The 27,712-nt window shown below is 39.9% G+C and overlaps 1 pseudogene; it reads right to left on the bottom strand.

Annotated features, from left to right (window-relative positions):
* Positions 1-3,990: 3,990 nt before the first annotated feature.
* LOC107831846 (protein EARLY FLOWERING 5-like) overlaps positions 3,991-27,712 on the bottom strand; it is a 59,627-nt pseudogene continuing 35,905 nt past the window's right edge.

Here is a 27,712-nt window from a genome sequence, read left to right as displayed (position 1 = left end):
TATTTGTGATACAAACTATGAAATGCGTCACAAACTCACAACTTCTCGTAACAATATACAATGAATATACAATTACCATAAATTTGTAATACAATTCCTGCGACAATTATGATACATATACAATTATAATACAATTGTGATACATTTCTGAAAAATTGTGATACAATTATGATCTTCATCTTCTTCAAGTTTCGATCACAACTCTACACTAAAAGTCTAATATAATCGTATTATAAATGTATTAGTATTGTATCGAATATTATTTTGGATATTGATGTATTATATACAAGTCACATACAATAAAGATTTTAGAAAGAAAGAAAACAAGATTCAAAAAATTACCCACAGCTTGATTCTAGTGCAATATTCCGAATTTTGTCTGCATTGTATCAATAAGAAATAGAGATTTTGGGTGACTAGAAAGAAAGAGAGAAATTGAGTTTGAAAACCTTTGGAAATGGAAAAGAATCAAAATTTTGTGTGTGTGTTTTGGGGGGAGGGAGTAAAATAAAAGAGAGATTTTGGGTGATTATTAAGAAAGAGAGAAAAAAGAAACAGAATTTTAAATGTAGGGGAGGATTATTGGAAATGGGGGTGGGTGTCGTATAATTGACACGCTAAAATTAAGGGATCCTAAATTTTTTTTCTTTTTAATTGTTTTGTATATAACTTGTAAAGATAGATATACAAGTAATTAATTTAAGTAATCTTAATAAAGGTGGTAAACATGTTTCTATTATAGTATAGCTAGGAAAATCTCATCTTAAAATTACTTTTCACCAGTTAACCAACCCCATTTAATTGTTTGTATCTGACAACCAGTTCGGGTTCATGCCGGGTCGTTCTACTACAGAATCTATACACCTTGTTAGGAGGTTGGTGGAACTGTACAGAGAGAGGAAGAAGGATCTGCATATGGTGTTCATTGACCTAGAGAAAGCATATGACAAGGTTCTTAGAGAAGTTCTTTGGAGATGCTTGGAGGCAAAAGATGTGTCGGTTCCCTACATTATGGCGATTAAGGACATGTATGATGGGTATAAGACTCAGGTTAGGACAGTAGGAGGCGACTCTAAGCATTTTCCGATTGTAATAGGGTTACACCAAGGTTCTGCGCTCAATCCGTTCTTATTCGCCTTAGTGATGGACATGTTAACACACCATATTCAAGGGGAGGTGCCATGGTGCATGCTATTCGCCGATGACATAGTTCTAATTGATGAGTCGTGACCCAGTGTTAACGAGAGGATGGAGTTTTTGAGACAAGCTCTCGAGTCTAAGGGTTTCAAGCTTAGCAGGACGATGACGGAATACCTGGAGTGTAAGTTCAGCGTTGAGCCAGGAGAAGTGGGCGTGGATGTGAGGCTTGAATCACAGGTCATCCCAAGTAGAGGCAGTTTCAAGTACCTTGGATTGGTTATCCATGGGGGAGGGGAGATCGACAAGGATGTAACCCACCGTATTGGGGTAGGATGGATGAAGTGGAGGTTAGCATTTGGAGTCCTATGCGACAAGAGAGTGTCACTGATACTCAAAGGTAAGTTCTATAAAGCGGTGGTTAGACCGGCTATGATGTATGAGGATGTTGAGATGGATGTGCGGGCACATTAGGATGGATAAGATTATAAATGATATTATTCGGGAGAAGGTGCACGTGGCTCCCATTGAGAACAAGATGCGGGAAGCGAGGCTAAGATGGTTTGGGCATGTTCAGAGGAGAAGCCTAGATGCTCCGGTAAGGAGGTGTGAGTGGCTGGTTGTGGAGGTCACGAGAAGAGGTAGAGGGCAGCCTAAGAAGTACTGGGAAGAGGTGATCAGGCAGGATATGGCGAGGCTTCAGATTTCTGAGGACATGACACTTGATAGGAAGATGTGGAGGTCGAGTACTAGGGTGTAGGTTAGGAGGTAGTTGAGTCTTGCCTTACTTCGTGCCATTGTGGGACTAGTCTAGTAGGGTTTTTGTCTACGATAGCTAGTGGCAATGTTGAGTCTTACTATTTCGCCTTTCAGTGCATGACCTATTTAATAGCTATCGCTTTTGCTTTGCTTTGCATCTTTCTTCTGGATTTCCTGTTGTTCCTATTTTACCTATGATTTCTATGATGATACTAATATTGTTTCCTTTTGTGTTTTTATTTTCTTGAGCCGAAGGTCTTTCGGAAACAACTTCTCTACTCCTTCGGGGTAGGGGTAAAGTCTGCATACACACTACTTTCCCCAGACCCCATTAGTGGAATTTTACTGGGTCGTTGTTGTTGTTGTTCATTCTTCTCCTTCCTGTATCACGACTTTGCACCCCAAAATTTCTCTATCATTATATTTATTCTTCAATTCCCCTTCCAAATTCAAAGTTAATAACCATTATTTAGATGAGAAGAAAAAATACTACGTAAAAGATTATTTTTTTTTAGTCACCTTTAGTTGTTTGGATTAGGTGTTTTCCCAATTGATTGGGATCATTAAGGGGAGTTCAAAACTCAAATTTGAATTGATTTGGATTAGATTTAAGCTAGATTTGAGTTGAATTTCAGAAGATGCCCAAAGAAAAAGAACCCTTGAAGCTCCATTAATAGGATTCATTTGTATAATATAGTATAAGTAATATATAATAGCGTATAAACACCTCCTCTTCTTCTTCTTCTACTACTACTTCTATATACATAGTGTATCACCAACATTTTTACTATTGTGTTATACATCTTTATACATTTTTATACAATTGTATAATAATGTACCTCTTTGTATAAAAAAGTATAACATTGTATAAAAGTGTATAAGCATCTCTGACGAACTTTTTGTATAATTTTCACTTGCAATTCTTGTTTAAAATTAGTCCAAATCTCCATCAAATGACTTCAAACTTTGTATACAGTCTACTTAGACTATTTCTAATAAGTTCAAACAATACCCACTCCAAATTTCTCATAAAATAATATTCGAAATTTAACAAGACTAGCATTAAAGGAGATGAGATTTTAGATTTTTTTATTTTTGCATTTTTTGTAGCTATGATAGGTATGTAGAAACTTGAAGAAAAAGAACAATGGAAACTCACATATGTTTCACACCTGAAGATATAGAGAACAACAAAAATAATATTTTTTTTAGATTTAAGCTTATTGATATTTGGCTATACATTTGCATACTTGTAATTGGTCTAAAATACTGCAAGGTCAGCTTATGGAGTGCATTATTATGTAATTTTGTGAAAAAATAATGGGGTAAAAAGTTCAAGTGCCAAACATTTCTGAATGCATTTTGAAAGAAATTAAAAACTGATTCCTTACGCCTCAAAGTCCTTATTTTTAAAGTTCGACATTCATAGAGGAGACTTGTGCCTGAAATCCTTTTCATGCTTTAAGATCCATACCCGAGAAAAGACATGAAGCCTCATTTCATTTGTGCTGTCTACTCTCCATAAGTTCATAAGCTACAAAAAATGTCGAGACAATCAACACCTCGGTCACTATAATCACTTGGGACTTGGTATATCACCTGTCTGTTCCAGAGTACTTTGAGACTGATTAATAAGTCGTCCCATTTTTGAAATTTCAACCATAATTTCTCAAGGAAAATGCTAACAATTAATTCACTCTACTAGTTAATTGGCTGCCTGAACTTTCACCTTGTTGATTGAGGTTCATTCCCCACCTTGTAATCCCCCTATGTATAATAAAATTTTAAAATATATACATAAAGGCAACGAAAGGCGAGCCAAAAGAAAATTCCTTGTAAGACTTCAACTTACAATATGTTTCCTGCTTCCTCTAGACTAATGCATATCCACTACCCATTAAAGGCTGAAAAAATGCCAAGATAAAATGGGAATAAGGTGCATCAAAGATCATATATGCAACAAATGAGAAGGCCGATACATCAAAGCACCATAAAGTTATGGACATTCAAGTATTAGGAGACATGGGCGATGTAAATGTCAACATCACATTATCTGCGGCATCTGTTTCCTCTTCCTTTCTCCTACTTGTTACTTCAGCCTTCAAGAGCACCAAGTGCTTTCATGTCCTCCAAGAATGCTGTATATGAGTCATCACTGCTTTGAGGTTTTGGTGCAGATGTGCTAGTTAATTCATGCTTGACAACAGGCAGAGTCACTGCTGGTTGGTTCACTGTAGTCACGATAGTTGATTTTGGCTTGGTTTTTGGGAGTGCAGATTCTCTCTTCACACGCACAGATGCAGGAACCTACAGGAAAGCAACTAGTGTTTTGAACCTAATATGAACAAGTTTGGTTCCCAGTAAAAGTGGTATTCTCATCACTACTACTATTATTTTGGATGGCAAATAAGATAAAAGGATCAAAGAGACAAGGATAATTTCAGTCCACCGCTATATAATTTAAGTGCAAAATGCGCATATTCATAACAATTTACTTTAATCACTTTAATCTCTTCACCACAATTTACTTCATTATTTAATTTGCTATAGATTCAACCAGAATTCATGCTTCATTCGGTCAACCATGAATTTTGTTTTTACCCAAGAACAAAGTCTTTGAAAGACTGTACTAGCAAAACTAGGTAACGAGGCAAGCCCACCGTTAAGTATAAGGTAGGTGCCAGTCAAAGATTGTATTTACTCAGTCCATCAATGAAATTCAAGTATGTCAAACTAGATGTATCTTCTATCCTGTAACCATAAAATGAGAGCATGAGAACACTATATCACCAACATTAAAGATATATGACCAATAAAAGTGATAATAAAGTTCACTTCATCCGCAGTGCTAAATAACAGAAGCTACCAATTATCCATAACTCCGATCCAAGATGCATTTATTCACAAATCCCTGCAGGAATTCCAACTTTTCATATAACTTTTTTCCTTAATTCGTATCTATGTCGATAATTTTGGATTAACTGCAATTTAAGCTTAAATTGCAAAATTATAATTGTAACATTCCTCAAATCAATAAAAGTTGTCATGATACGCTCAATATAGAATTTAATTCTTTTATCTTATCTCAAGTGCATACAAAATTATACTTCTATTACGGACTAAAACATTGACTTATGAGTTACTTCTCTATTTATAAATAATTGGATATACAAATAGGAGAATATTAATAATTTTAATATTATTAATTATTAAAAGTGAGTATCATTGAATACTTTTTAAGTCAAAAAAAAAAGAAGAAGAGCAAAACACTTTAAGAATTGGGCTTAAAGCCCATAGAACGATCTGCTGAAAGAAAAAGGAAAAGGCTTAAAGCCTTAGGAGGAACGAGAGACCAAGGGCGGGTAAAAATTGCAAAGAATTCAAAACAACAAAAAATAGATTTTCGAGGAGCAAGAAACAAAGGCAGCGTTGTTGCTCCCATCGAAGTAGTCACACAGGCAGCGGAATAATTCTAGGTTTTTTTACAAATCACTAGTTCTTGAACTCAGGTATATAAAATGTCCTACTGTCAATTATTCAACAGTAGTAGTAGGTAAGAATTGGATAGTTAATTCCCTTCTTTCTCTGTATCAACAATAAGTTCAATATTTAGGTGTGAAACTTTGAAATTAATTAAAATGCATTGGTTGTTGTAGAATCGATTGTTTGACAGGTATAAATTGGACTGGAGACAACGTATTGGCTCGAGGAGTTTTGAGGTGAGTTGATATAATCCTTTATTAAAGTGGTTTAACTCACAAAAGCACGCATACAAGGTATTTGATGAATTGTTTGAAAGAGTTAATATGTACTTAATTGGTGTATTTATTTAAACTAGTTTCTGAACACGTGCACTTATCAATCGTTACAAACTTTTTAAAATTAATGATAACCAAAAATATCTAAACGATTTGTTAAAAGTTCTATAAAATGGATGTAGCTCTTGGATTCAGATGTATTCAAATACTTAATCCCCTCCCCCCCCCCCCCCCCAAAAAAAAAATCGATATGTAAGAATTTTAGTACCCTAAATCCTACCAAATGATAGTTGGTTTATGAGGATTTGAGTTATGTTCTTCTACTTGCCTTATATTCTTCTACTTATATGTCATTGAAACTTAGGTTCGAATGATAACAATTGACTTATGAAATAATTTAACAGTTAATCGTGCATTGTAGGCACTATTGTTCTTTGATTTACGTAATAGACTTCCACATAACCCATGACTTCTTACTGGTAAAAGTAAATAGAAGAGTGTCACACCTCCTTTTTGCGCGCCTACCCCGAAGGATAAATGCGTGAGGGAGTTTTTTCAATTTAAGTGACAATATTCGAAATGAAATTATTTATTTAATTCAGAGTCGCCACTTGGGAAAGGTTTGGCTTTTGGTGTCCCAATTCACCGGTTTATCTTGAATCCCAATTCGAGGAAAATATTCGACTTTCCAAATGAAGTTTGCGAACCAGAAATTCTAAGTAAGGAATTCTGTTGACCCGAGGGAAGGTGTTAGGCACCCCCGAATCCCGTGGTTCTAGCACGGTCGCTTAAATTGTTGTAATGGCTAAATATCTGATTTTTATACATGTTATGACTTGTGTGCTTTTATTAAGTTTAAACCGCTTTTATTATTATTTTTTTATAGAATTGCAACGTCGTGAAAATGCATCTCGAACCACGTCACAATCAATGCACCCGTGGTTGTTAATACGTTCCGACTCCGTTGAGATTTGGATTTGGGTCACATAAATGCGCACCCGAATTTAAGCATGTAATTTAATCAAAATCGCGTCTAAAGAGTCTAACGCGTTATTATCTTTGGAGAAAGTCGTGAAGTTCGCTAAATGGCCACTCCCGAAATCTAAGTAATTATTAACATCTATTGAGGGCCCCGCAGTTTGTGCGTCTTTGTTTGGCGAGGCTCGCCTCATTTATTTTTAAGGATATCCTAAAGTGACTACATTTCTATTAAATTCGTTTCTAAAATAAAAGAGAAAAAATCCTAATTAGTTACATGCTTAAAAAAAGGGCGTAACATATTAAATGCTAGATTAAGACAAATGTTAACAGAAAGGAATATTACAAAAATTGAAATTATAAATAAACTACGGAATCGACAAATAATATGTTCAAAAGAAACTAATTATCCTATAACTAGATTAAACTCGCATTGTTAGATGACTTGAACCGTTGGAATTAATTATTTACGACTATTTGAAACTAGAATCAATCTTAATTACTAATGCATATTCGAAAGTTTATTAAATTCAAACGTTAACTCGTCTTGTTTGAACTCAAATCATGCCATAATGCCTAATTCACGAAATTAATTTAAATTCATGCTTTAACTAAATTTAGCTACATGTTCACGATTAACCTACTGTTGACAATATTAAAACCTTCAAGCTAGTGAACTAACCAGTTTTACCGAGCCGATTCACTAAAGACCAACTTATGTTATTTTCCTCTTACTCCAATTGTTAAACAGTTTGACAGTAATGAGCATGCTTAAACATATACTACCTAATAACCAAACTAAAACAGAGTATTATTTAATACATCACTACAAGATGCCTAGTTATGCAAAGCAACCGAAATTTACAGAATAATAATACATGAGATAACCTAAACACAATCAGTAAAAGAGACAAAGAAAAAAAAAGCTAAATTAAAACTTCAAAGTTCCATTCTTCATATGTATTCATGCTTTCACATTTCAGCTTACAATATCGATAAGGTTACGGCCATGTACCTGGTATTGGAAGTAAAAAAGAAGAGGAAGATCAGTAGAAGCAGCAGTAGCGTAAATACACAGCAATAACAGGTTCAGAAACAGCAAAACCAGTAACGACCAGTAGAATAACTCAGTAACAGATTGAAAACCAGCAGTACCAGAATGCAATCGCAGTCAAAGCAGAAGAGAGACGGATACAAGACGCAGTAGTTTACTGATTTTTGAATAACACTCAAGGAAAAGCAGTCCGAAATTATTCAAGTAAAAGTTCAGCTTGTTTTTCTCTTTTTGCTCTCAAATTCTGATTTCTCAAAATTCAGTCAACTCTCTCCACTTTTTTTTCTATCATCCTCCTACACTGTGTAAAAAATGACTCTATTTATAACCAAGACTCTTGTCTTGAACAACTAACCCGAAATATTCCCATAATTGCATGTCTTGCCCCCACTACTTAATATTTTCTTATTTAATTCCCTTGTTCCCCATGCCTACATTTTTGTCTCCCACTATATTAAACAAATACATTATTCTCACTCCATTATGTCTTGTCCCACACTATATTAAACAATGTATTAACCCCCTACTACCCCATGTCTTGCCCCCCACCATGTACTATTGTAATATTATTAATGTCTAGTGGACGGAGCACTCAAAATTAAGGCTCGTTTCCCATTTTACCCCTGAAATAATTTGAAATTACCATAACACCCCCATCAGCTATATCCAAATCCTAATCAATTAACCGATTACGACAGCTATAACCAATTCCTAACCAAATTTCATCAACAAATTTAAGCTAGAAACTCAGATTATGTCAAATATCATCAAAACAAAGACTAAGGATTCTATAACAGTAACAAATTGAACAACATTTTTAACAACAAACATACTTTCAGATTCAATAACAGTAACAAATTGAAACACAACAAATAAGTAGATTCAAATCACTAGACCCAATAATCAATTGAACTTCAAATTAAATCTAACAACATTACAACCAAGACGAAGGATTCAAGTGATTAAACTAACACACTTCTGTATTTAAAACTAAACAAGAAAAATGAATAAAAACAAACTGAAGAAATAATCAAGAAATGACAAACAAACGAACAAGAAAAGAATCAAACATATACTGATTTCAGATCCGAGAATATCAAACAAAATATGGACAGAAATGAAACTTAAACCAACTAACCGGATCGGAACAACGACGAACTCGAACGGAAACAAATCTGCCCGGAAACTTTGAAACCAAAATAACTCGAATCTGCCCGAAAAATAACTCGACGAGTAGGAACGCAGCAGTGGCGGCGCTGGTTCGTTTGTTTTGACAAGAAGAAGAACGAAGCAGCAGCAGCCACGCTGCTCAACTGGACGGGCGATGGAGGCGACGATGCTCATTTGGACGTGACGATCGAGTTGTGGTCGTTCGTGGCTGGAGGCGAAGGACAATTGTGAAAACTGTGGGTTGTTTGAGGCGATGTGGCTAGAGCTCGAAGCAGTGGCAGCCATGGTCGTCGAGCAAGCAGTGGCAGCCATGGCAATGAGGCGAAGACGAAGCAGAAGATAAAGCAACAGGGATGGCTGTTGGAGCTTGACGAAGCTGGTTATGTTAGAGAGGTCAAGGGTCGTTTGGTCGTTCATAGCTTGAGCTTTGCGGCGAGGGGTCGTTTGGTCGTTTGGACGAAGCTGGACGAAGCAGCAGCAGCAACGCTGCGTTGTGGTCGACAACGAGGGTAGCTGTGTTTTGTATGTGTTGTTGTGTGTGTGTGTGTATGCGTGAGGATGAGGAGGCAGCCATGGTTGCTGCTCGTGTTGGGGTCGTTTGGGACGACGGAGAAGAAGATAGAGGGGGGGCGGGTAGATGGTTTTTTTTAGGGTTTGGGGGTTTTGTTTTTTTGTTTTGGGAAAATGAAAATGAAAATGAAGAGGGGGAGTTGGATCTTTGGGTTTATGGGGCGGACCGGGTCGGGTTGACCCGGTATGGGTTTGTTTCTTTTGGGCTTGTGGTTTAAATTTGAAGAAAATGCTCAATCCGGTTTTCTTCTATTTTTTGTTCTTTTCTATTCATTCAATTTCCTAATTAATAAAGCTAAAAATGCTAAGATTAAATTATAAAACCCAAAATTATCTCAAAATACTAATTAACTCCTAATAATAATTATCGCACATTTAAGTAGCAATTAGCGATAAAATCACACAATTTGGACGTTAAATGCTAAAATGCAACGTACATTGTTTTTTTATGATTTTTTCGTTTTGTAAAAAAAACTTAAATAAATATCAAATGCAAATGCGACATATTTTTATATTTTTTATTAATTTAACACATTAACATGCACAGGCAAAAAATACAAATAATTATCAAAAATACCACGAAAATTCAAAAATTGCACACAAAGGAAAATTGTTTTATTTTGAATTTTTGGGAGTAATTCTCATATATGGCAAAAAATCACGTGCTCACAGCTGCCCCTCTTTGTCCGAAAACACAAAAAGTTTCCGTGCAAAGATAAAGTGAGCGGATACGAGCGATTTTTGCCCGTTGTAATACTCCGTGTGAAGCATTTTTTTTTGAAAGATTTGACCGAACCTTTGCTTCAAAGGTTTCCTACATATCCTGGGCTAAACAGGAATCAGGTCAATGTAGTTCGGGAAATTTTTGTAGTTGGGACTACCATGGAACTGCGATGTTGTTGTTACTGCTGTTGCATGCTGTTACTACTGCTTTACCGACCTCCTTATTACACCAAAGGAGAATTAAAACTAAGCTAGCTATGCATATCAACTACTAGTTACAAGATTCCTATCTATAATTCTTTCACAAATTGATCTTGAGTCTTAGCTGATTCTGCTTGTAGACTTCGATCTGAATCTTGATGCTCGCAAGTTGTAGGCGCTTGTTTATTTCTGCAGCATTGAGTGAAGCGGGATTGGCGGAGCTCGTGACTTCAATCATATTTTGAGCGATACGCACTTTGTTTGTTCCAGTATTTGGGCTCATCTTCTTTTGTTCTTTTCTTCCTTTCTTTTATTCTGGATTGAGACTTACTCCATAGGTCATCTCGATCCCTATGCCTCGAGGTCAAACCTGCTCAGACAACGAAACAAACAAACGAACGAAATATTTCTGCCCCAGTTTCACTAGGAAAATTTTGTGAGTTAATTACCATAAAAATCTACAGAATTGATGAGGGGATTAGAAACCTCAAGTCTAAAAGACGCAACTCAGGGATTGGAGCCCTAATGTCAGCTAAAGAAAAATCGCTCAACTCAGGGATTGGAGCCCTAATGTCGGCTAAAGGAAAATTGCTCAACTCAGGGATTGGAGCCCTAATGTCGGCTAAAGGAAACTTGCTCAACTCAGGGATTGGGGTCCTAACGTCGGCTAAAAGAAAACTTGCTCACCTCAGGGATTGGAGCCCTAATGTCGGCTAAAGGAAAATTGCTCAACTCAGGGATTGGAGCCCTAATGTCGGCTAAAAGAAAACTCGCTCAACTCAGGGATTGGAGCCCTAATGTCGGCTAAAGGAAAATTGCTCAACTCAGGGATTGGAGCCCCAGTGTCGGCTAAAAGAAAATTGCTCAACTCAGGGATTGGAGCCCTAATGTCGGCTAAAAGAAAATTGCTCAACTCAGGGATTGGAGCCCTAATGTTGGCAAAGGTGACTAGGGAATGGAGGCCCTATGTCTAAAATCTCAACTCAGGGATTGGAGCCCTAATGTTGGCAAAAGGCGACTAGGGAATGGAGGCCCTATGTCTAAAATCTCAACTCAGGGATTGGAGCCCTAATGTTGGCAAAGGTGACTAGGGAATGGAGGCCCTATGTCTAAAATCTCAACTCAGGGATTGGAGCCCTAATGTTGGCAAAGGTGACTAGGGAATGGAGGCCCTATGTCTAAAATCTCAACTCAGGGATTGGAGCCCTAATGTTGGCAAAAGGCGACTAGGGAATGGAGGCCCTATGTCTAAAATCTCAACTCAGGGATTGGAGCCCTAATGTTGGCAAAGGTGACTAGGGAATGGAGGCCCTATGTCTAAAATCTCAACTCAGGGATTGGAGCCCTAATGTTGGCGAAATATAGGTTGATATTAGGGATTCTAAACTAACCCCTTTTTTGGAATTTTCTTCTTATTTCTCTTTTTGTTTTTTTTTAATTATTTTTTGTTCAGTAAAAATGTAGGAAAGAATTTGGAAACTTCCCTTTTGGGTTGATTCCTTGCTGCAAAGCTGTTTCTAGCACTTGTGCATTTCTTTTCCCTTTTGGTTGCACCTGCTTCTTGCACGGTTGCTTTGGATTGCACCTGTTTCAATTTTCCAAACAAAGAACAATTGTCAGTTTGAAAATGGTGGTTGGTTCGGTGGCCTTGATCATTCCAATTGCTTGGTCCCGACCTCATTTCTGTTGACAAACTTCACCATTGATTGGCTTCAAAAGCGACCCCCTTTCAAACTGATAAGACTCAGATTTCAGGATTTCATGATGACTCGCCCGTGTAAGGCTTTGGGTCTCATTCCGCTTTCCAGACCTTTGCCTTTGACTTTCTTCTCTCTTTTTTTTTCTTTTTTTTTCAATGCATTTACTTTGGAGGTAATCAAACATCATGATCAGTCGGGATTGGACTGACGCACCACTGAGGCTGGGTATTTTCTTCACCTCTTGCCAGATGGAGCTCTGTGAAACCGGTCCTGCCACCTTTTCTTTCTAACACATTTTGGAATTTAGGGTTAAGCCAAAAGGGATTCAAGGAAAGGTAAACAAAGAGCGAAAAACCGAATTTAAAAGAGAAGCGTCCCTTTCGGGGAAAAAGAAGGACTTATCTGAGGTGCATGCTGGCTTCAAACTGACATGACATGCTTTTTGGACTGGATGCCCGAACCTCACGAACTTGCATTTCCTCATGAACCAAAACGGATCTATGTTTCCCGACCAGGGAACCTTGCCAGAACTTTCTGTGGTGAAATCATCTTTTTGGCCGACAGCGCCCTTTGCGGGTTTTCGCTAGTCGACCTCTCTCGTTTCTCTTCTCACCGTCGCCCGATAGTACTTTTTGTGGGTTTTCACTAAACGGACTCTCTCATTCTTGGTTTCTCTACTCTCGTCGCCTCATGGTGCCCGAAGGTTTTCACCGACAAGACTCTCTCATTTTATTTCTCTCAATTTTAGAATGCATCGGCTTCCAACCATGATATTTCTTGGTTTCCCCCGCCTTTGGCAATTGATCCGAAGGACTTGTACTTGGTTTTTGGTAAAAAGAATTGTGGATGAAATTACAACTTCGGAACCATTTGGTGTGCCCGTGGTTGAACCATTATAACATCTGCCCCAGTTTCAACTTCAGGGAAAATTGGATTTTTGTTTTGGTGTGACTGAACCCCAGAGAGAGGCTGCCTACGTATCCTTTCGGAATCAAGTCAGACGTAGTTCAGGAAACTTTGTTTTTGATTTTTTTTTAATGACACTTTCAGGTTCCAAAGAGGGTAATGAAAGAAAGGTAAACGGCTCAAAGGGTTAGCAAAGGATTGGAGTGTTTGGGGTAACGAGAATGAAAGCTTTCGTCATCCCAATCGGATAATGTTATTGCTGCAGAAGGATTAGACGTAGTACCTTTTGACCGCATCTGCATTTACAGCTGTTTCAGGATCATTTCCTTCGATATCGCCCAGATACAATGCTCATCTTGGCAATATCTTTCTGATGACGTATGGGCCCTTCCAATTAAGAGCGAATTTTCCTTTTGCTTCCTGGTGATGGGGAAGAATATGCCTTGAAATGAGTTGCCCCACTTCAAAATTTCTAGGTCGCACTTTCTTGCTATAGGCACGAGCCATTCTTTGTTGGTACAACTGCCCGTGGCAGACCGCAGCCATTCGTTTTTCATCGATCAAGGTTAATTGGTCCAGACGGGTTTTAACCCACTCACTGTCTTCAATTTCAGCTTCAACAATGATTCGAAGAGAGGGAATTTCGACCTCGGCGGGTATTATGGCTTCTGTGCCATAAACCAAAAGATACGGGGTGGCTCCAATTGACGTGCGCACAGTAGTGCAATATCCCAACAATGCAAACGACAGCTTTCATGCCACTTCCTGGAACTTTGAATCATCTTTCTCAAAATCTTTTTGATGTTTTTGTTTGCTGCTTCAACAGCACCATTGCCTTTAGGCCGATAAGGAGTAGAGTTCCGGTGCATTATCTTAAATTGCTCACATATCTCCCCTATCAAATGACTATTCAAGTTTGCAGCATTGTCTGTGATAATAGTTGCAGGAATGCCAAAACGGCAGATAAGATTGGAGTGCACGAAATCTACCACAGCTTTCTTGGTGACAAACTTGAGAGTGATTGCTTCGACCCATTTTGTGAAGTAGTCAATGGCAACTAGTATGAATCTGTGTCCATTTGAGGCTTTTGGCTCGATTGGCCCAATGACATCCATGCCCCAGGCAACAAATGGCCAAGGTGCAGACATGGGATGCAGTTCTGTGGGAGGTGCATGAATCAAATCACCGTGCACCTGACACTGATGACACTTTTGAATGAAACTAAAACAGTCCTTTTCCATGGTCATCCAGTAATAACCCGCTCGAAGGATTTTCTTTGATAAAACATACCCGTTCATGTGGGGCCCGCATACTCCCGTGTGTACCTCATGCATGATTCTTCCAGCCTCTTCTGTGTCAGCACATCTTAACAAATTGAGGTCTGTAGTTCTCTTGTATAAGACATCCCCACTCAAAAAGAAACCACTCGTGTGCCGCCTAATGGTTCTCTTTTGGTCTCCACTAGCTTGCTCGGGGTATTCTTGAGTTTTCAGAAACCTCTTAATGTCATGGTACCATGGCTGGGTATTTGGTGCTTCTTCAATTGTATTAAAATAACCATGCCTTTCCCGAATTTGAATTTCCAATGGATCTACGTGAGCATTGCCTAGATATGGCAGCATTGAGGCCAAAGTAGCAAATGCGTCGGCTAATTCGTTGTGACAACGAGGAATGTACCTGAACTCTATTGACTTGAATCGCTTGCTGAGGTTTTCCACATGCTTCTTGTAAGGGATAAGCTTAAAATCTCGGGTTTCCCATTCTCCTTGGGCTTGCCGGATAATCAGATCTGAGTCTCCCATAATCAACAACTCTTCGACATTTTGGTCGATTGCCATGTTTATACCCATAATGCAAGCTTCATATTCGGCGGTGTTGTTTGTACAGAAGAACTGAAGCCGAGCTGTGGCTGGATAGTGCTGACCAGTGGGTGAGATCAAAATTGCCCCAATTCCAACACCTTTTGCGTTTACCGCCCCATCAAAGAACATTTTCCAAGCAAGAGTGTCTTCAGATATTGCCTCAACTGAATTTACTTCTTCATCCGGGAAGTAAGTTCTCAAAGGTTGGTACTCATCATCAATCGGGTTCTCAGCCAAATGATCCGCTAATGCCTGGGCTTTCATTACCGTGCGAGTGACATAGACTATGTCAAACTCCGTGAACAAGATCTGCCACTTTGCTAATCTCCTAGTGGGCATTGGTTTCTGAAATATGTACTTTAAAGGATCCAACCTGGTTATGAGGTAGGTGGTGTAAGCTTGCAAATAATGCCTCAGTTTCTGAGCGACCCATGTCAAAGCACAACAAGTTCTTTCCAATAAAGTGTACTTGGCTTCATAACTAGTAAACTTCTTGCTCAGATAGTAAATGGCCTGCTCCTTCTTTCCGGTCACGTCATGTTGCCCGAGGACACAACCAAAAGAATTTTCCAAGACGGTCAGGTACAAGAATAGAGGCCTCCCTGGCTCATGTGGGACCAAGACTGGCGGATTCGACAGATATTCCTTAATTTTATCAAAAGCTTCTTGACATTCAACTGTCCATTTGATTGCCGCATCTTTCTTTAACAACTTAAATATGGGTTTGCGCGTGGAGGTCAACTGAGCGATGAAATGACTGATGTAATTCAATCTTCCAAAAAAACTCATAACATCTTTCTTGGTTCTTGGAGGAGGCAAATCCCGAATAGACTTTATCTTTGTTGGATCTAACTCGATGCCCCTCCGACTGACTATGAATCCTAAGAGTTTGCCGGATGGTACTCCAAATGCACATTTGGCTGGGTTCAGTTTCAAATCATATTTGCGCAACCGCTCAAAGAATTTTCTCAAGTCCCAAACGTGGTCGTCCTGGGTTTTGGATTTGATGATTACATTGTCCACATACACCTCTATCTCTTGGTGCATCGTATCATGAAAAATGGCGGTCATGGCCCTCATGTAGGTTGCCCCAGCATTCTTCAGACCAAATGGCATGACTCTATAACAGTAAGTGCCCCATGGTGTGGTAAAAGAGATCTTTTCTGCATCTTCTTCATCCATCAACACCTGGTGGTATCCTACGTAACAATCCACAAAAGACTGTATTTCATGTTTGGCGTAGTTATCAACAATGATGTGGATGTTTGGCAAAGCGAAATTGTCCTTGGGGCTTGCTTTGTTAAGATCTCGGTAGTCAACGCACACCCGGATTTTCCCATCTTTCTTTGGCACAGGAACTATATTAGCCAGCCATGTGGTGTATCGGACCACTCGAATCACCCCCGCCTTTAATTGTTTTGTGCCCTCTTCTTTAATCTTGTCACTGATATCAACTTTGAACTTCCTCTGTTTTTGCTGGATAGGGGGATAATCGGGGTAGGTTGGTAATTTATGGACCACTAGATCGACACTTAATCCTGGCATGTCATCGTATGACCAAGCAAACACATCTTTGAATTCAAACAAAAGTTGGATCAATGCATCCCTGGTTCTTTCATCTGTATGAATGCTTATCTTGGTTTCTTTGACTTCTTTAGAGCTACCCAAATTAACTGGCTCGGTTTCATTTAAGTTTGGCTTAGGTTTATTCTCAAATTGTTCCAATTCTCGATTTATTTCCTTAAAAGCCTCTTCCTCATCATATTCCGGTTCTTGGTTCATTATTTCGCAGTTAGACAGCGTGTTTGGATCTGGGCATGAAGTCCGCAAGCATGTCATGTTATTTAAAGCCGCATTATTAGAACTGAAAGAATAAATAAGAAAAAGTAACAAAATTAGAAAGAATGAAGAGAGATGAACGATGAAATATTAATTTCATTTCATTGAATTTTGGGGATAACAGGGTTCACATTGGTAATTTAAAAGACAAGAAACTAAAGAAAAATATCCGAGTTACACCCTGACATAACTCGCGATGCAGAAAAAGTGGCAGGACAGGTCTACCAGGACTCCCGCCTGATTGGGAATGACGTAGCCTTCCAATTCTGTAGCTTGGCATTGGGACCCATATACAGCACCTCAGCGGTGCTTGAGCCTTCCCCTGGCTGGACCATGTGGGTTTCATATAGTATCTTCCTCATTGCCCCACGGATCTCCTCAATCTCTTCGGCAGTAAAGGCCTCATCTTCTTCTTTCTTCTGGTATTTTGGCTTGACAAATGTTCTGTACAGATGCGGAACCGGCTGAGGCAAGACCCAACCATCATTCTTTCTATCATCTGCCCATCTTATATCAGCTGGAGTGGGTCGGAAGCCTACCCCGAAGAACTTTTCACTGGTGGGCAGGGTGATAAGTTCAACTATCCCTTGCAATGATTTCCCAAGTCCCTTCCCCAGTTTGAAGCCATGTCGGATCATTTCTTTGGCCACCATGATTGATGCATTAGAAAGGAAGGGTTGGGGGCAAGGGTTTCCTTCTTTGTACTGGTCTGCAACCACAATTTCAAAAGCCTGATAAACTATGTGCTCACTCTCCTCTCTTTCTTCAAGACATGGGACTGATGGGTCCCGATAAATTGATTGCTCATCTTCTCCGTAGACCACGATCTCTTGGTCCTTATGCTCGAACTTCACCATCTGATGAAGAGTGGAGGGTACAGCCCCTGCTGTATGAATCCATGGCCTCCCCAAAAGAAAGTTGTAGGATGTGTCCATGTCAAGAACTTGGAAGGTTACTTCAAAGTCTACTGGGCCGATGGTCAGAATTAGATCGATCTCTCCAATTGTGTCCCTTTTGATTCATCGAAGGCACGTACACAGACATTGTTGGGTCGGATTATTTCGGTCCCAATTTCCATGCGCTATAGAGTTGAAAGTGGGAAAATGTCTACTCCAGAGCCTCCGTCCAACATCACCCTTTTCGCGTAGTGCCCTTCGCATTTGACTGTTAGGTGCAAGGCTTTGTTATGTGTGGCCCCTTCTGAGGGTAAATCAGTTTTGCTGAAAGTGATCTGGTTGATTGCGAAAAATCTTTCCGCCATTCTCTCCAACTGCTCTACAGAAATGTCAACAGGCACATATGCTTTGTTAAGGGTCTTGATCAATACCTTCTGATGTTCGGCGGAATTCATCAACAAAGCCAATAGGGAGACTTGTTTGGAAAATTTTTGAAGCTGGTCAATCACCTCATAATCTGCCATTTTCATGTTTTGGAAGAAAACCTCCGCTTCTTCGGCACTCACAGGCTTCTTAAGTGGGAAGCGCTTTCTAGTAGCGTTGTTTACCTCTTCCAAATTGGAATACTTTTCAACAGGGTTATTTTCTTGAACTTTTCCTAGGATTTCTTCGCCTTTATAGGTCACCACCATTTTGTTGTAGTTCCAGGGCACAGTAGTAGGATCTTTCATGGGCTTCTATAGCACGCGTCCAATAACCACGGGCTCATTCAACCTTGATGGTTTAATTGGCCCCCGCATCACATAAACCCCCTTGGGCACATACATCTGGGTTGTTTTGTTCAGCTCGAATCTCTTGGGAGGACTCAATGTCATCTGCTTTTCTTTACGGCCTTGAGGGACGTAGAGAACAACATCTTTGAGAGGCGTTTCCCCGGTCTCAACTTCCATGTTCTTCTCTGACTTTGGAGGGGTAGTTTCTTTCTTTTTCTCCCCTTTATCTTGCTTCGAGGCAACTTTTGGTTTCTTTTCTTTGTCAGCAATGGCAATGATGGCCTTCAATGCTGGGTCAAATTCCTCATCCTCACAAATCATTCCAATTACCGGCCCGTTGTTGTGGGCTGGAAGTGGGTTATTGGTCACATTAGGAACCTCTTCATCCCTCAACACTATCTTCCTTTGTTCTATCAAGTTCTCCACGGCTCTCTTCAGAGTCCAGCAATCATCCGTGTCATGCCCTTCTGCCCCTGAGTGATAGGCGCATCGGGTACCGGCTCTGTAAGCGGGTGATGCTGGGTTTTGCCTGGTTTGAGGAACAGGCTATAGCAGACCCATTTGACAAGCTTCGGTAACAAGCTGGAGTAGGTTTCGCCAATTGGTGTGAAATTTGGTCTCTTGGGTGGTTCATGAGGGTGGAAATTATTTTGTGGAGGACGGGGGCTGTAGTGGGTTTGGTAAGGAGGTTGGTTTCTAGGAAATGGAGCTTGATTTCTGTTGGCTTGTTGTTGTGGCTGGACATAAGGCTTAGTATTCATGATCGAGTATGGCTGAGGAGTATAGGCCAAATCTTGGTGAGGGTAATAGTGTTGCGGGGTCCTCTCTGAGAAAAGGGATCTGGGAGTATAGTTTCTCCTTGTACCCGACGCTGCCATGAATGTTTCTTCCCTTTTCTTTCCCTTTGCTATTCCTCCAGACCCACCCTGAATGGCTTGGGAGGTAGCTCTGATAGCAGATTGGCTTAGAATTCGACCCGTTTTTAGCCCATTTTCAACCATTTCGCCAATCTTGATAGCTTCAGTGAACGGTTTACCCATTGCGGACATCATATTCTAGAAGTAGTCAGCTTCCTGAGCTTGAAAGAAAACTGTGACCATTTCAACTTCATCCATCGGAGGCTTCACCCTAGATGCCTGCTCACGCCATTTAACTACGTACTCTCGGAAGCTTTCTGAGGATTTCTTTTTCAAGTTTGTCAATGAGTTCCTATCTGGAGCAATATCAATGTTGTACTGGAACTGACTGACGAAATCTCTAGCAAGATCATCCCCGATGTGCCAGCGGGATATATCCTAATCCATGTACCACTCAGATGCGATGCCAACCAGACTTTCTCCGAAATAGGCCATGAGTAGTTCTTCCTTTCCACCGGCTCCTCGCAGTTGATTGCAATATCTCTGGATATGAGCAATAGGATCACCATGCCCATCGTACTTCTCAAATTTTGGGGTTTTGAATCCCAATGGTAGGTGCATATGAGGGAACATGCATAAATCGGCATAGAATACATTTTTCTGTCCGCTCAAGCCTTTTATGCTTTTGAGACTCTGTTCCATACTCCTCATCTTCCTCACGATCTCTTCTTGCTCGGAAGTTTTGGTGGTCTTTGGTTGCCCTGCAGCGAACTCAAATTGGGGTGGTTGAGGGTAAGTATAAGTAGGAAACTGAGGAGGTTCCGCTTGGAAAGATGGTGCTTGAAATGTGAAGGAAGATGAATCAAAGTTAGGCCTGGGTAAAACATGTTGTGCCGTAGCTGAACAAGGTGGTGCGGTGAATATGTTTGAAGCCGCACTTGAAGATAACACCTGGGGACGAGACTCAGAAGGTGTTCCAGCAAAGTGGGCTGAAATGGTAGGGTATCCCAGTGGGGTATTTGGATAACTTATGGGGATGTTGGAGGTCCCACTTGCCCTGGGGAAAAGCTCAGGGAATCCAGGGATCGCACTTGGCGGTTCTTTTCCGTTGGCCCAGGCGTCCCACATTTCCATCATACGGAGACGCAGAATTCTATTTTCCTCAATCGTTACTGACTCAGAAGTTGTGATGGCCGAGATCGAACTATCCTCTGGAATAGGAACTGTTGGCAGAGGAATTTCCGAAGATATTTCAACGCTTCCTTTTGACCTTGTGAAGTATGAATGTGAAGCCAGACTACCACAAAACCAACCACCTTACTATAGAACCTCTGAATTGGACAAACAAACTAGTTAGTTTGAAACAATTAACACATAGGAAATCGCACGTTGGGGTGTGATGCACCTATACAGTTAAATGTGTTTCTACATGTTTCGCAACGGCTGCATGTTTCATCCCGGCTCTGCTTATTTTTCCCAATTTTCTTTTTCTTTCCACTTTTTTTTTGGTTTTTCTTTGGCTCTCTTTTTCACATCCCTCTCTTATTTGGAACTATTTACAAAAACGTGACCGGATCCGATGAGGATTGCCTACGTATCACGACGCCGCGTGAATCTGATCATTACGTAGTTCAAGAAAAACAAGTGCGAAAAATAAATAAACAATTTTTTTTTGGGAATTTTCAAATTTTCATTAATAAAAACTCCTAAACTCTCTATTACAAAAGACTTCAAATTACTCATTTTCTGGGAATTTTAAAACTACCAACAGACTAAAATAATTTCCAAAATACAGACTCAATAAGTGAAAAATTATGAATACATCAATGCTTCGACTCCTGGGGCCCGTGGGACATCATTCGGTCTCACGGGCCTACGTGCAAGATCCCCTTGAAGCCACTTCAAATCATTCATTATCTGGCTGACAAATGTCATTACAGCAGCGAAGAAAGTGGTCTGAGTCATATCCTCACATGCGTGACATTTCATGACGATGTAGTCGGCAATGGCTCTAACACTCTCTCGGACAATACCCTTTTCCTGAAGTAAACGCCCGATTTGCTGACTCCGGGCTTCCAACACTTGAGTGTCATGATGATTTTGATTCCGTAATTGTTGCATATCTTCGTCCATTTGGGCCATCAAAGCATAACAATGTTCCCTATCGGCTTTAAAATTCCTGGCCTGTTTGTCCGCCTCATTTTCAAGGGTGATTAGATTTCTCTTTAAGTTGGCAATTGTCCCCTCATATTTGCTTTTCATTTGTCGCGCAAACTCTATCTGCCTTTCTGCATTCTCTGCCAATTGTGCTCGTACTTTTGCTAGACTAAACTCGGATTTTTCTAGGTCATCTTGACACTCAAGTACTTTCCTTCTCAGACTGCTTATAAGCCTTTCATCTGCCCGGCTTCTTTTCGGGTTTCTAGCAGCCATTCGCATTTTATGGATTTGAGCCTTGAGAGCTTCGTTTTCCTGAGTTAGCTTTTTCTTTTCCCCTTCATCCGCGGCAGCTTGGATACTGTGGCCGAATTTGAGGTTCCTGATTTGTCCCTCTAATTTACTTATCTTAACCCTATAGCTTTCTTCTTTTGCCAACCAGCCCCACTGCTCCTGCGAGTCGTTAGTGAATTGCTGGACATGAGGTCTCTTAGCAGGTCTCTCGGACTCTCGAGGAATTTGAAATCTTTTGCCAAACCAAACCATATAATTGGGGTCCACCTCACCTCTAGCTAGATCCCGCACCACAGTCTTGGGTTCGAGAAATCTGCCCTCATTCAAAACTTGGCGAACTCTTCCTTCTGGAAATACAGCCTTTGGGCCCAATTCGATGACATGTACACTCAAATCTTCGTCATGGGGGATGGTTTGAAATCTTCCTAGTTGGCGCAAAACCCTGTGAGGAGCATATGGTTGAATGCTCCGGATGCCCATTAGGAGAAAGTAGCATACTTTAGCTGACATGTATATGACTTCGGTGGCAGGGAGCCATCCAAACGTCCACTCAATTTTATCCGACGTTAAAGAACTCAAACGGGCAAGCCAAGCTTCAGTACCCTCTGGAAATTCAACTCCCACCACTCGGCTTTCAAATTGTTCGATGTAATCCAAACCGGTCATGTCGTAGTTCATATACCTGACACGGTGGCAGAGATGTTCCAGTATCCACAGTTGTAGTAGTAAGTTGCAGCCTTGGAAGAATTTTCCCCCTTCTCGACAGATGGTCAAAGCGTGGTAAATCTCAGATAAGATCAGGGGAACTAATGTGCCATTAGCTTTCTTGATTGCGACATCCACCATTCCCACGAGGCCCAATTCTATGTTGCCATCTTTTCGCGGACATATTACAACACCCAAGAATGCTACTATAAAAACCAAACCCCGCCTTGCTTCCCATTTATCTTTATTTCCGGCATGGGTTAGACTAGTATTCGGTGCTTCGAAACCTTGGGGATTGCCATAGCGTTGGTACAGGAACTGGAAAGTGTAGAACCCTTTAGATAAATTCCCATCTTGAATGTCCCGGCTAATACTCAACATATCCAGACACTTGTGAGGAGTTACTGGTCTCGGTGACACCGGGTACCGACTTCTAAGGTTTTCGCTAAGGCTGGCGTAACCCGCAATTTCCTCTAGCGTGGGTGTGAGCTCAAAATCAGAAAAGCGAAACACATTGCGAGTCGGATCCCAAAAAGGTATCAAGGCTTCAATCACGTCCAATCTTGGCTTGATGTTAAAAAGTCCGACAAGACTACCCAAAACTTTTATCACAGTTCCTCGGCTACCTTTTCCTAGGTCATTCCACCACATGTGGAGCTGTAAGGGGATCTCTTCAAGAGCTGCGAAGGGTTCGTTTTCATCTGTGCTCATCCTGCACATTTATTAGGGTGATTTAATTTAAAAGGTTATGACTCATTTTGACTCAAGAAAAGGTTATCACTATTTATTTTTAAAAAAAATTTCATAAAAATCCGGCTTTGCAAATACGGCCTTTCAGCACTTCGGGGAAGAAGATTTTAAGGTTGTGTTTGCTAAACGGCCAAAACCTAAAAGAAAACTACTAAAAGTGGTTGTTCTTGCAAAAACGGCCTTCCGGCGCCCTTTTGTGGACATTCAACTATTTTAGACAAGAATGACACCACCTTCTTATTTACAAATCAAAACAAAAAATTTTATTCTTTTTGGGCTATTTTTACAAAAATGAAGTTGGACCCGATGGGGGTTGCCTACGTATCCCACATCCGGTGAGAATCAAACTAGCGTAGTTCGCCTGTTTTGACAGAACATGGCAGTTGAAAACTTTGGCTCATTTGGAGATTTCGGAATTTTCTAAATACCTACCTCTCACTCCTATATTATTATTTTTTATTTAATTTTTTTTTGATTTTTTTTTAATTTATTTTCTTCCTCTGTTCTAGAAGCCGGTCAACATGCAAGCCGAAACAAACAGATGCGCAAGTAGCACGTAAGATGCATCAGGATGGTCTTTTTCATTTGGGTACACCTGTCCTAGACAGACCCAACCCCTGTGTTGAGTCTCCAAGGTCAAATGCACATGATGCAAACAAACGTTCCTACTAGGGATCCGGCATGAGGCTTGTTATACTAGGTTTAAAAACCTGGGTTTATTGTTCTAGACCTGGCTTACCCGAGCGGACAGCTCGAGCCGGGGGGGGGGGCAAAGTACCGGGAATACAGAAGCTTCACCGGCTTTGCAACTTGTCCGAACCTCGTTCTAAAATTGGGATAAGACTCTAACAGAAAAGAAGTCACACGAAGTGCACACTTCCCAGATGATTTAGAAGACTCAGAGAGAGGAGGGTTTCGTAGCAATTTATATAAAGTCCAAACAATATCAAAGCGGTAAAAGCGACATTTAGCACATTAGGCTCCACATGTAAAAATCAGATAAAACAAGCCAACTATAACAGTTATTCTAAGCTCGAATTCTTGAACCCTGAACCGAAGTTCTGGGTTTGTTTCCCTAGCAGAGTCGCCAGAGCTGTCACACCTCCTTTTTGCGCGCCTACCCCGAAGGATAAATGCGTGAGGGAGTTTTTCCAATTTAAGTGACAATATTCGAAATAGGATTATTTATTTAATTCAGAGTCGCCACTTAGGAAAGGTTTGGCTTTTGGTGTCCCAAGTCACCGGTTTATCTTGAATCCCAATTCGAGGAAAATATTCGACTTTCCAAATGAAGTCTGCGAACCAGAAATTCTATGTAAGGAATTCTGTTGACCCGAGGGAAGGTGTTAGGCACCCCCGAATCCCGTGGTTCTAGCATGGTCGCTTAAATTGTTGTAATGGCTAAATATCTGATTTTTATACATGTTATGACTTGTGTGCTTTTATTAAGTTTAAACCGCTTTTATTATTTTTTTTATAGAATTGCAACGTCGTGAAAATGCATCTCGAACCACGTCACAATCAATGCACCCGTGGTTGTTAATACGTTCCGACTCCGTTGAGATTTGGATTTGGGTCACACAAATGCGCACCCGAATTTAAGCATGTAATTTAATCAAAATCGCGTCTAAAGAGTCTAACGCGTTATTATCTTTGGAGAAAGCCGTGAAGTTCACTAAATGGCCACTCCCAAAATCTAAGTAATTATTAACATCTATTGAGGGCCCAGCAGTTTGTGCGTCTTTGTTTGGCGAGGCTCGCCTCATTTATTTTTAAGGATATCCTAAAGTGACTACATTTCTATTAAATTCGTTTTTAAAATAAAAGAGAAAAAATCCTAATTAGTTACATGCTTAAAAAAAGGGCGTAACATATTAAATGCTAGATTAAGACAAATGTTAACGGAAAGGAATATTACTAAAATTGAAATTATAAATAAACTACGGAATCGACAAATTATATGTTCAAAAGAAACTAATTATCCTATAACTAGATTAAACTCGCATTGTTAGATGACTTGAACCGTTGGAATTAATTATTTACGACTATTTGAAACTAGAATCAATCTGAATTACTAATGCATATTCGAAAGTTTATTAAATTCAAACGTTAACTCATCTTGTTTGAACTCAAATCATGCCATAATGCCTAATTCACGAAATTATGCTTTAACTAAATTTAGCTACATGTTCACGATTAACCTACTGTTGACAATATTAAAACCTTCAAGCTAGTGAACTAACCAGTTTTACCGAACCGAATCACTAAAGACCAACTTATGTTATTTTCCTCTTACTCCAATTGTTAAACAGTTTGACAGTAATGAGCATGCTTAAACATAAACTACCTAATAACCAAACTAAAACAGAGTATTATTTAATACATCACTACAAGATGCCTAGTTATGCAAAGCAACCAAAATTTACAGAATAATAATACATGAGATAACATAAACACAATCAGTAAAAGAGACAAAGAAAAAAAAAAGCTAAATTAAAACTTCAAAGTTCCATTCTTCATATGTATTCATGTTTTCACATTTCAGCTTACAATATCTATAAGGTTACGGCCATGTACCTGGTATTGGAAGTAAAAGAAGAGGAAGATCAGTAGAAACAGCAGTAGTGTAAATACATAGCAACAACAGGTTCAGCAACAACAAAACCAGTAACGACCAGTAGAATAACCCAGTAACAAATTGAAAACCAGCAGTACCAGAATGCAATCGCAGTCAAAGCAGAAGAGAGACGGATACAAGACGCAGTAGTTTACTGATTTTTGAATAACACTCAAGGAAAAGCAGCCTGAAATTATTCAAGTAAAAGTTCAGCTTGTTTTTCTCTTTTTGCTCTCAAATTCTGATTTCTCAAAATTCAGTCAACTCTCTCCACTTTTTTTTCTATCATCCTCCTACACTGTGTAAAAAATGACTCTATTTATAACCAAGACTCTTGTCTTGAACCACTAACCCGAAATATTCCCATAATTGCATGTCTTGCCCCCACTACTTAATGTTTTTCTTATTTAATTCCCTTGTTCCCCATGCCTACATGTTTTGTCCCCCACTATATTAAACAAATACATTATTCTCACTCCATTATGTCTTGTCCCCCACTATATTAAACAATGTATTAACCCCCTACTACCCCATGTCTTGCCCCCCACCATGTACTATTGTAATATTATTAATGCCTAGTGGACGGAGCACTCAAAATTAAGGCTCGTTTCCCATTTTACCCCTGAAATAATTTGAAATTACCATAACACCCCCATCAGCTATATCCAAATCCTAATCAATTAACCGATTACGACAGCTATAACCAATTCCTAATCAAATTTCATCAACAAATTTAAGCTAGAAACTCAGATTATGTCAAATATCATCAAAACAAAGATTAAGGATTCTATAACAGTAACAAATTGAACAACATTTTTAACAACAAACATACTTTCAGATGCAATAACAGTAACAAATTGAAACACAACAAATAAGTAGATTCAAATCACTAGACCCAATAATCAATTGAACTTCAAATTAAATCTAACAACATTACAACCAAGATGAAGGATTCAAGTGATTAAACTAACACACTTCTGTATTTAAAACTAAACAAGAAAAATGAATAAAAACAAACTGAAGAAATAATCAAGAAATGACAAACAAACGAACAAGAAAAGAATCAAAAATATACTGATTTCAGATCCGAGAATATCAAACAAAATACGGACAGAAATGAAACTTAAACCAACTAACCGGATCGGAACAACGACGAACTCGAACGGAAACAAATCTGCCCGGAAACTTTGAAACCAAAATAACTCGAATCTGCCCGGAAAATAACTCGACGAGTAGGAACGCAGCAGTGGCGGCGCTGGTTCGTTTGTTTTGACAAGAAGAAGAACGAAGCAGCAACAGCCACGCTGCTCAACTGGACGGGTGATGGAGGCGACGATGCTCATTTGGACGTGACGATCGAGTTGTGGTCGTTCGTGGTTGGAGGCGAAGGACAACTGTGAAAATTATGGGCTGTTTGAGGCGATGTGGCTGGAGCTCGAAGTAGTGGCAGCCATGGTCGTCGAGCAAGCAGTGGCAGCCATGGCGATGAGGCGAAGACGAAGCAGAAGATGAAGCAGCAGGGATGGCTGTTGGAGCTCGACGAAGCTGGTTGTGTTAGAGAGGTCAGGGGTCGTTTGGTCGTTCATAGCTTGAGCTTCGCGGCGAGGGGTCGTTTGGTTTGGACGAAGCTGGACGAAGCAGCAGCAGCAACGCTGCGTTATGGTCGACGACGAGGGTGGCTGTATTGTGTATGTGTTGTTGTGTGTGTGTGTGTGTGTGTATGCATGAGGATGAGGAGGCAGCCATGGTTGTTGCTCGTGTTGGGGTCGTTTGGGACGACGGAGAAGAAGATAGAGGGGGGCGGGTAGATGGTTTTTTTTTAGGGTTTGGGGGTTTTTTTTTTTGTTTTGGGAAAATGAAAAAATGAAAAATGAAGAGGGGGAGTTGGATCTTTGGGGTTATGGGGCGGACCGGGTCGGGTTGACCCGGTATGGGTTTGTTTCTTTTGGGCTTGTGGTTTAAATTTGAAGAAAAGGCTCAATCCGGTTTTCTTCTATTTTTTATTC

This window comes from Nicotiana tabacum, chromosome 8, assembly GCF_000715075.1.
Source record: "Nicotiana tabacum cultivar K326 chromosome 8, ASM71507v2, whole genome shotgun sequence".
NCBI classification, from domain to species: domain Eukaryota; kingdom Viridiplantae; phylum Streptophyta; class Magnoliopsida; order Solanales; family Solanaceae; genus Nicotiana; species Nicotiana tabacum.
This window is presented reverse-complemented; position numbering and strand designations above follow the sequence as displayed.